Source organism: Chiloscyllium plagiosum, chromosome 30 (genome assembly GCF_004010195.1).
Source record: "Chiloscyllium plagiosum isolate BGI_BamShark_2017 chromosome 30, ASM401019v2, whole genome shotgun sequence".
NCBI classification, from domain to species: domain Eukaryota; kingdom Metazoa; phylum Chordata; class Chondrichthyes; order Orectolobiformes; family Hemiscylliidae; genus Chiloscyllium; species Chiloscyllium plagiosum.
In genome coordinates this window covers 5,711,986-5,720,704 of record NC_057739.1, presented here as the reverse complement: position 1 = coordinate 5,720,704, position 8,719 = coordinate 5,711,986, and the positions used below count along the sequence as shown (strand labels likewise).

Genomic DNA, 8,719 nt, shown 5'->3' with positions numbered 1-8,719 from the left:
GTCGGTCACTCTGGTCGATGTCTCCATCCTCCATACACAGAGTTGGTCACTCTGGGAGATGTCTCCATCCTCAGTACACAGAGGCGGTCACTCTGGGAGATGTCTCCACCCTCTGTACACAGAGTCGGTCACTCCGGTCGACGTCTCCATCCTCTGTACACAGAGTCGGTCACTCCGGTCGAAGCCTCCATCCTCCATACACAGAGTCGGTCACTCTGGTCGACGTCCCCATCCTCTGTACACAGAGTTGGTCACTCTGGGAGATGTCTCCATCCTCTGTACACAGACTCGGTCACTCTGGTCGATTTCTCCATCCACTGTATACAGAGACGGTCACTCTGGTCGAAGCCTCCATCCTCCATACACAGAGTCAGTCACTCTGGGAGATGCCTCCATGCTCCGTACACAGAGTCCGTCACTCTGGTCGAAGTCTCCACCCTCTGTACACAGAGTCGGTCACTCTGGTCGATGTCTCCACCCTCTGTACACAGAGTCGGTCACTCCGGTCGACGTCTCCATCCTCTGTACAGAGTCGGTCACTCCGGTCGAAGCCTCCATCCTCCATACACCGAGCCGGTCACTCTGGTCGATGTCTCCATCCTCTGTACACAGAGCCGGTCACTCTGGTCGATGTCTCCATCCTCTGTACACAGAGCCGGTCACTCTGGGAGATGTCTCCATCCTCTGTACACAGACTCGGTCACTCTGGGAGATGTCTCCATCCTCTGTACACAGAGCCGGTCAGTCTGGTCGACGTCCCCATGCTCTGTACACAGACTCGGTCACTCTGGGAGATGTCTCCATCCTCCGTACACAGAGTCGGTCACTCTGGGAGATGTCTCCATCCTCCGTACACAGAGCCGGTCACTCTGGGAGATGTCTCCATCCTCTGTACACAGAGTCGGTCACTCCGGTCGAAGTCTCCATCCTCCATACACAGAGTCGGTCACTCTGGGAGATGTCTCCATCCTCCGTACACAGAGGCGGTCACTCTGGGAGATGTCTCCATGATGAGAAGTTCCAGAGGCAGTTGCAGTGATGTCACACCAGCGGCGAGGCCTGTTGACGGTTGGTGCACGTGCACGTACGTTTGACGAAGGCATTGACGTCAGCGCGCCGGCCCGCCCCGCGAAGACGTGCGTGCGCGTGCTGGTTTTGCGGAGTGCTCTGCTGGCGGCTGGAGGACGTGGAGCGGGCGGTGTGAGAGGCAGCGCCAGCCTGACAGGAGCTCAAAACGGGGTAAGGGAGAGGACGGGAGGAACGCAGCGGGCTGGGCGGAGAGGTCGTGGCTGGGTAACCCCGCAGGGTTTTGGAGCGGCCTCGGCTTGTCCCGTCCCGAGGTGACCCTGGGATGCACTGGCTGGGCTGGGCTGTGCTCACTGACGGGGGTATACGTGGGCACGGTGTGTGGATCAGTCGGTTCGGAAACTTTAAACTGGGCCGCCTCCTGAATGAAGTGCCCTTGGGCTGTCTTTTGCAAATGCGGCCAACGTGTGGGTATTTGTACCCTCCCGCCTCACAGACACCGGTTTAAAGTCGCTGATTATTCCTCTTAAGACAGTTATACAGTTTTCTAGGTGACTGCAACATATTGGCATAACATCTACCTTTTACCTTAGAGAGTTTAATTTAGTTAAATGCAAGGTGCTGCATCAGAGCAGGACAAATGGGACTAGATTAGGATAGCTGGTCGGCATGGACAAGTTGGACCGAAGGGTCTCTTTCCGTGCTGTACATCTGAGTCTTCGTCCTGTCAATATTAATCGCTTCGGCAGAAGTATCCTGAGAGCTTGTGTATGTACGGGGCCTTTCAGGGACTTGGCAAGTGCAAAATCTCTTTATAGTCACCGTTATACTTTTTGAGTTGTAGTCCCTTTTTAATGCAGGATATGTAAAAACCCATAGTACGTGCGTCAAGTTCTCTGAAACTGCAGTGAGATGCAGTCAAATGGTCAGATTAACTGTTGGTTGAGTGGTGAATGCTGACTGGCAGACCAGGGAATCTTTTGCATTTTTCTGAGTACAGTGCTTAACATCTCATCTGAAGATTTGGAGATGTCGGCGTTGGACTGGGGTGTACAAAGTTAAAAATCACACAACACCAGGTTATAGTCCAACATGTTTAATTGGAAGCAGACTAGCTTTCAGAGCACTGCTTCTTCATCAGGAACCACCTGATGAAGGAGCAGCACTCCAAAAGCTAGTGCTTCCAATTAAACCTGTTGGACTACAATCTGGTGCTGTTTGATTTTTAACTTCATTTGAAGATGACATTACTGTGCCAAAGTTTTGGCCTGAACTTTATGTACGAGTCTCTGGAGTGGTTCTTGAACTAGCAATTTTGACGAAGAGGTGAGAGTGCTCCCAACTGCTTCAAGGCTGTTCTATTCTCCAAATCCTTCTAAATATACTCAGAGGGGTAATTTTAATCCATATTTCAAATGGTGGTGAATCTGTTGAACTCATTGACATAGAAGGCTGTGGAGGTCAAGTCATCGAGAGTAAGACTAAGGCCAGAGGAAAAAAAACTCAAGACAGAAGTTCTTGATTAGTAAGGGGATCAAGGGTTGTTGCGAGAATTCAGAGAATAGGGTTGACAAACGTCTCTGCCATGATTGACCAGTGGAGAAGACTTGATGGGCTGAATTGCTTAACTCTGCTCCTGTGTTTTATGGTCAGTGTAGCATACACCTAACACGGCATGTGTTTCCATGATGCAGTATGTAAGATACAGATCTCCTGATAACTAGTTGCTTGTCTCAATAAGCTTACAGTAGATATCACACAAACATTTTTGTACCTTGAAGTTGCAACTGGATGATATGATCTTTTGAGGAACGTGAAATCTAACAAAACAGAATAAAGCCAATTATAGAGAAGATATTATACTGCAGTGTGACAGATTTGGGTTTGCAGAATCTCCTGTAAGTTCAATAGTAATATTAAATGCTTAATTTTGAAATTTGCTTTCTGATCCAATAGCTGCTAACATTCAAGTATCTGTTGCTGCACTACTGATGAGCATCCGTGCTATACATAGTATTTTCCCAGTCAGAATGTGTTTATTCCTGGATTACACTAGATTAGTTTAGATTAGTTTTCCCTCCAGTGTGGAAACAGGCCCTTCGGCCCAACAAGTCCACACCGACCCTCTGAAGAGGAACCTACCCAGACCCATTTCCCTCTGACTAATGTACCTAACACTATGGACAATTTAGCATAGCCAATTCACCTGACCTGCACATCTTTGAACTGTGGGAGGAAAACGGAGCACCGGGAGGAAACCCACACAGACACGGGGAGAATGTGCAAACTCCACACAGACAGTCGCCCGAGGCCAAAATCAAACCTGGGATCCTGGATTATACTATTTGGTGCAATATGTACTGATTGGAGGTTTATTATCTGTAAGAATGTTTGAACGTTTTGTCTCAGTAATTGATTCCAGCTGCAGATGGTGGAAATGTGATCAAAAGTTATGCACAAAATTTTGTAGCTCAGTTGCCGAAGTTGTGGGTATGTTTACTGACCTAGGAACTTGATTTGTAGATGTTTTCGTCCCCTGTCCATCTTAATTGCTTTAGATCCTCTGTGAAACTTTGCTATGCTGTGTTTTCTGGAATTTATTTGGTTCCGTTCCTGTGCTTCCAGTTGCTGGTTCTGGTAGTTCATTGTTGTAGCAGGTATATTGGGTCTGGGTCTGTGTGTTTGTTGATGGAAGCTGTGGATGAGTGCCATGTTTCTAGAAATTCTCTGGCTGTCCTCCTGTTTAGTTTGTCCTCTGATTGTTATGTTGTCCCAGTTGAATTTGTGGTCCTTGTCATCTGTGCATATGACTGCTGGGGACAGCTAGTCATGGCGTTTAGTGACTAGTTAGTGTTCGTGGATGTGGATTGCTAATGGTCTGCCTGTTTGTCCTATTTGGTGTTTTGTGCAGTCTTTGCATGGAATCTTGTACATTGTTAGTCTTGCACATGGTGGATCTTTGGTTGACCCAAGGACAAACATCATAACGATTATTGGACAAGCTTAGCAGAGGGCATCCAGAGAATTTTTAGAAGTATGCCACTCATCCACAGACTCCTTAATCCAGCAAACACATAGACCTAGACCTAATATACCAGACAGTACATTGAACCACCAGGAACGGAACCAAATAAATTCCAGAGGACACAGTACAGCAGCGCTTCACAGGAGGCTCCAAAGACTGAGATGACACCAAGACAGGGATGAAACGTCTGCAAATCAACCTCCTAGCTTAGCAAACATGCCCACATCCACGGCATGTGATTAAAAATTATATGAAGGTCTAAGCTAGTCACCCTTTTGGGAAGAAAGGTGATACGTCTGAAGCTAAAATGGATCACTTCAGAGAGGTTAACTTCTGGACAATTGAATAGAAGTGAAATCTGGTGGTCCAGTGAGTATTGATATTTAGTCCCCTTTTAGAATATGGGAAAAAGAGCTATATAGGATTGCACTAAACTGATGCTTCATCTTCACTGATAACTGTGGGCTTTTATATTTTGCTGCATTTGCAGACAGTTGCTTAATTTTCTGAGTGTACACAGAACCATTGTTTGTCGATTTCATAGAATCCCTTCGCCCAATAAGTCCACACCGACCCTCCAAATAGTAACCCAACCAGACCCATTCCCCCTACCCTACATTTACCCCTGACTAATGTTCAGGGATGTGTAGGTGGGGTACATTATGGAGAATTTAGCATGGCCAATTCACCTAACCTGCACAACTTTGGATTATGGGAGGAAACCAGAGCAGCGAGAGGAAAGCCACGCAGACACAGGAGAATGTGCAAACTCCACACTGTCGCCTGAGGCTGGAATCGAACCTAGGTTCCTGGCGCTGTGAGGCAGCAGTACTTGTTTAAGGAGCCTTTTTTTCTGTTGCCTTGTCATTGTACATACTCCTAAAGACAGCATCTGAGGAGCAGGAGAGTTGACATTTTGAGCATAAGCTCTTCAGGAATGAGGGGATGGCTCAAAGGGGCTGAGAGATAAATGGGAAAAGGGGTGTGAGGGCTGGGCAGAAGATAGCTGGGAATATAGGTAGATGAAGGTGGGTGTGAAGGTGATAGTTGGAGAGGAGGGTGGAACAGATAGATGGGAAGGAAGATGTACAGGTAAAACAGTTCAAGAGAGTGGTGCCGAGTTTGACGTTTGGATCTGGGATAAGGCGGGGGGAGGGGAAATGAGTAAACTGGTGAAATCCACATTGATTCCATGTGGTTGGAGGGTCCTAAGTCATAAGATGAGACATTCTTCCTACAAGCATCGGTGACTGGAGTTTGGCGGTGGAGGAGGCCCAGGGCTCGCATGTCCTTGGCAGAGTGGGGGGGTGGAGTTGGTGTTTGGCCACAGGGTAGTGAGATTGCTTAATATGTTCCAGAGATGTTCTCTGAAATGTTATGCAAGTTGACATCCTGCCTTCCTGATAAAGAGGAGACCACATCGACAGCAAGGGCTACAGTAGATGATGTGTGGCAATATAGATAAATCTGTCAGATGTGGAAGGATCCTTTGGGGCCTTAGACAGAGGTGAGGGGGGAGATGTGGGTGCAGGTTTTCACTTCCTGCAGTGGCAGGGGAAGGTGCTGGGAGTGGAGGGTGGGTTAGTAGGCTGTTTGGACCTAATGAGGGAATCATGGTGGGGGAATGATCTCTCCAGAATGCAGATGTGATGGGGAGGGAAATACCTCCCTGGTGGGGTCTCTTTGTAGGTGGAGGATAATGCAATGTGCCCGGAGGTTGGTGGGTGAAAGGTGAGGCCTAGGGGATTCTAACCTTGTTGCAGTCAGAGGTGTGGGGTTCAAGGGCGGAGATGTGGGAAGTGGAGGAGATGTGCTGGAGAGCATCATTGACCACATGGGAGGGGAAGTTGCGGTCTTTGAAGAAAGAGGCCATCTGGAATGTTCTATGATGGAATTGGTCCATCTGGGAGCAGATGAGGTGGAGGAATTGGGAATACAGCATAGCATTTGTACAAGAGGCAGGGTGGGAGGAGGTGTAGCCCAGGAAGTCTGTGGCTTTGAAGTAAATGTCAATGTTGAGTTGGACACTGGAAATGGAAATGGGGATGTCCAGGAAGAATAGTGAGGTGTCTGAGATAGTCCAGGTGAACTTGAGGTCGGGATGGAAGCTGTTCGTGAAGTTGGTGAACTGTTCAACCACACTGTGGGAGTACGAGGTGGCGCCGATACAGTCATCGATGTAATGGAGGACAAGCTGGGGAATGGTGCTGGTATAGTTGAGTTGGCTTTCTGGAGATTTGGTGCCAATTTGCTTTCAGCCATAAAGCTGAAACTGCAAATATCATATCTGCAATCCTCACTTTCTCTGTGCTCTTAAAAGGTTGAATGTCTTTGGAATTCCCTGGCATAGAGCTGTGAGGGCAGGGACCTAATGTACAGACGAACCTTGGTTATCCGGCATTCGATTAACGAATTTTGGATTGTCTGAACAACATCGTATCGTCCCAATGCTTAGCTAACTGTTATCCAGCATTCGATTATTCAGAATTCGATGAACCAAGCAAAATATACCTGTCCGTGTCCTTCGGATAATCGAGGTTCCTCTGCATATTAAAAGCTGAGACAGATTCTTAATCAGTAGGCGAATTAAGGGTTACAACGAAAAGGCAGGTTGATGGCTTTGTGAGGAATGTTAGATTCGCCATAATCTCTTGAAAGGTTGAGTATGCTCGAAGGGCTCAGTGGCCTACTGTTATTCTTATGATCTTCTAAAACGTTTGGAACCACTGTGGATGAGGTTGTGTTTCATAAGACTGATATGGAACAATGTGCTGATTTGGTTTACATCTTAGGCTGTTTTTCAAATGGTGATATTTGGGCATATATCTATTGTCCATGAGTGGAATGTTTACTGTGAAGCCAGTTTATGCCCAGTGCCCATAAACATAGTCCTCTGGAGAAGTAGCATCTGGATCTTAGTTACTTTTTGCTGAAAGTTGTTTTAAAGAGCTACTGACTATTTTCACTTGATAAATTTTATGACTGTCGGGTTACATGGTGCAGTGGTTTTGCATTTTGTCTTTGACCTGAGTTGGGGTATGTATCCTAGGGCACAGAACACTGGCTTTCTGGAGATTTGCTGCCACTGTTTTCAGCCATAAAACTGAAACTGCAAATATCACATTGGTAAAGCAGTGTTGTTTTGGGAGAGGTTCTGAGTGGGGTAATCTTTTTCCATGAAACCTCAAGTGGGCATTTTCCATGTGTATTTGTCTAGAAAATAAGATGGGCCACCATTTTTTGAGAGGGGTTGAAGACCATCCAACCAAGTCCATTAGCTTCATCTTACTGGTTGCAATATGGGATTGTGGAGTCACAAGATAATATCAAATGAGGAACAAAAATCTCTGCTGTTTGTCTTCTGCTTGGCCAAAATGGCTGAGACCAATTGTGGCATCCCAAAATGCTTCCTCTATTGAGATTACTTAGTGCAGATCAAGGGTGAAGTACTGCAGGCTCTTTCCTGTTTGAAATTTTATTGCACAATGGGCAGTGCACCCACCGGCTGAATTACTTGCAACATTGTGGATTTTTTTTTTTGCTAATTTTTTTTACGTAATGTGCAATACAAGGCTCTTGTGCAGATCGTGCGCAAGGATACAGTCATTCGACTTAGGCTTCAGCTGCTGAGTTATGTGGCAGTCCAGACAAATTGAAGTTTGTCGCAAAATCTGCATGGATCTGTACTTGTGTAAGTTCTAGCCGCAGGTAGACCTGGCTATTTTGAAATGGTGTCTATTTAACTTGCTAAAATTCCTTTCAATAGCTGGCTGATGGAGCTACATTTTCACTTGATTCTTTCAGTTGAATCTCAATCTTTTATTGAATGTTAACTCTGCGGTTGGCAGATCTGCATAAATTGATGAGATCGTTGAATGTGAAAGTTGTATCAAATCATAGCACTGGGCCAACCTGAATCATAGAGTGAACTGACCAGTCAACCAGCAGGAATGAAGAATTGAATCGTTGTTCACAAGGTTAAACACTGTTCCTAATTTAGCCTGATTTCCAGAATCTGGAATAAAACCACAGTGTGATACTGTCTCGTCCCAGACTAAGTTCAACTTAAAAACAGCTCGGAGGTTTGTCTTTCTTGGACCATGTGCATTTGAACCACTGACTTCCTTTCCTATAGGGATATCTTACTATTTAAAGAATCTCAATGCCCTGTTCTAAAAGTGTTAGTTTAAAATATTTGACGGCAAAAATATTCACCGGGGACAAGTCTGTTTGAGAATAGATCACCTACATTTTGTATATGTTCTTGTGTTAAAGAGCAAGTTTAAGGTTGGGTTGGTTATGTTTTCGGTGAATTTAGTTGATGCAATGCAATTCATGGCAAACAGAGTCCTGAATTATATGCAACCTCCAGTGAGCAACAATTTGTTCAATGTTGTGGTTCTGTTCGCCGAGCTGGAAGTTTTTGTTGCAAATGTTTCGTCCACTGGCTAGGCGACATCATCAGTGCTTGGGAGCCTCCTGCGAAGCGCTTCTTTGATGTTTCCTCCGGTGTTTATAGTGGTCTGTCCCTGCCGCTTCCGGTTGAAGACAGGAAGGCAGCTAACAATCCGCATACATGAACATCAACTAGCCACGAAACGACACGAACAGCTATCCTTAGTAGCCACACACGCAGACAACAAGCAACATGAATTCGACTGAGACAAC

The 8,719-nt window shown here is 46.1% G+C and overlaps 1 protein-coding gene across 2 annotated transcripts in view; it reads left to right on the top strand.

Moving 5' to 3' along the window:
- Positions 1–1,122: 1,122 nt before the first annotated feature.
- slc31a1 (solute carrier family 31 member 1) overlaps positions 1,123–8,719 on the top strand; it is a 77,318-nt gene continuing 69,721 nt past the window's right edge. The window contains exon 1 of one of the 2 annotated variants that reach the window (XM_043719873.1): positions 1,123–1,239. The gene's annotated coding sequence lies outside the window, so the exon portion shown is untranslated. Of the gene's footprint in view, positions 1,240–1,319; positions 1,341–8,719 lie in introns of those variants that run through there. The other variant, XM_043719874.1, reaches the window with a different exon arrangement.